The sequence below is a fragment of the Rhinopithecus roxellana genome, chromosome 3 (genome assembly GCF_007565055.1).
Source record: "Rhinopithecus roxellana isolate Shanxi Qingling chromosome 3, ASM756505v1, whole genome shotgun sequence".
In the NCBI taxonomy this organism is placed as follows: domain Eukaryota; kingdom Metazoa; phylum Chordata; class Mammalia; order Primates; family Cercopithecidae; genus Rhinopithecus; species Rhinopithecus roxellana.
In genome coordinates, this window is record NC_044551.1 from 1,640,912 (window position 1) to 1,642,949 (window position 2,038).

Below are 2,038 nucleotides of genomic sequence, written 5' to 3' on the forward strand. Positions count from 1 at the left end.
GCCCCATTTACAGACATATGATGAGACTGGGGAGGATTACAAGATTCTATGACTAGGGATTGGTAGAGCTGGGATGTCAGCCTAGAACCTATACTCATATCCTCTGTCCTATACTGCTTCCTCAGCCAAAAACAGGTCTGAAGAGAATGTCAACAAGGAGAAATTCTCTGTGGTAGAGGTCACGTCCAGTCATTTTAAGCTGTTTGTTGTGCTGTGTTGTGCTATAATTCTCTCCTCTTTGCCAGCAAGCCTTAAGCAAAGCTTGTTCCACATCAGCTGGCATAGGTGGTGCTGTGGGGAAAAAGAAACCAGGGGGGGGTGAGGTTAGCATAAGGCAGAAGGATGGAGGAGGTGGTGGCAGCACTAGAGACTGACAGCAATGCCCAGGAACCAACCTGAACGGCAGGCTGATGGAGAGTTTCATAGAAAAGCAGACATAGTGGGAGAATGTAACTTCTTGCGAAAATGTAGAGAAATGGGGTAGAGGTACTAAAAGTGGGGTGTTAGTGTACTGCGAGGCTCAAGTCATCCCACAGGGCTTCTAAAGGAAAAGACGGTCCACAATTCCAGAGGGCTAGGGCCTCTCTGGGCTTGCATTACTACATATAAAGTTATTAGTGGCACAGAGCTGGGCTCTTCTAAATTTTACTGTCTATTTTTTTATTTATCCTGGATTTTGGGTGGGGACTAAGACACATTTTCTTAAACCTTTTCATTTCCATCATCAGCATTTCTTTTGGGGCCATTTTTACACAAAGGAACAGTTTTGACTTTGCTCTATTTAATCATTTCATAACAGTTACTGTGTAGGCAATAAGGAACAGAGAACAAAAAAGCTATGCTGAGATAAAGATATGAGGTGACTGGTGAGGCTCACCCACCAGCTAGGCAACTCGCCTTACCACTTCCTTGCCTCCAGCTTTGAAGGATAAAATACAACCTCATATCTCAGCCGAACTGCCATACGTCATGGAACTTTAAGATGTCTTGTGAACAGCCAAAAACATAAATGTTAACTGCTTTTAACTTTTAGAAGTACCAGTATTGACATTACAGCTTCAAATGTTTGCATCTACCATTCCTACTTTAAAGCCTAAAAAGCATCGTAGCCCAAATGAAAAAAATAGCAACTTAAAAATATGCCCAGAAATTGAAAAGTTAAGCACAAATCCTGAACTAGGGGCTAAAGTCTGAGGCAAGTTGATTTGACATGGCCTCAAATTCTGTTCCTCTTATTTATATGGTTAAAAAAAAAATTAGGGACATAAGAACATTAAAATAAAGTTTAAGGAGAAATGAATCACATTTCTTGGCTTTCACATGTTAAGAAAGATATGTCCCTGGTTTCTTTAAAATAGGCTTCAACAAAATGAGATGAGAAAAGAATAGGAGATGGACTCCAAAGAAACACATGCAGAGCTGTTGTGCTCTTGGCCTTCAACAGCACAGAAAATCCAAAGGGACTTAAAATCCAGGCCCACTGGGCACATACATTCACTTAAAAGCAGCAAGATAGTTCCCAGTGCACACTGAATTTGAGAAATATCTCAAACGGAATAAGCTTTGAATAAAGTTGTTTGTTTGTTTGTTTGTTTGTTTGTTTGTTTTTTACCTGGAATGCCCTAGATTGAAACACAGAGAGACTCAGAGCAGGTACTAATGTGTTTATATTAGAACTTATCAGTGAGACTTCTGCATTCCATTTTCTCAGTGAGTTTATGTTTATCTTTTTAGAGACATGGTCTCTGTCACCCATGCTGGAGGGCAGTGGTGCAATCATAGTTCACTGTAACCTCAAATTCCTGGGCTCAAGTGATCCTTCTGCTTTAGCTTCCCAAAGGGTTGAAATTACAGGCGTGATCCACCAGGCTTGGCCCTCAATGAGTATTTCTGTCTGCCCTGTCTGCCTTTCATTCATTTAAAGGGAGCAAAAGTCAACTTCCCCAGCATGTATAAGTGGAAGGAATCAATAGGGCTACCATTACTCAGAATGAGTAATGTTTTAATAATTTAACATATATTTTGAGGTAGATACTTT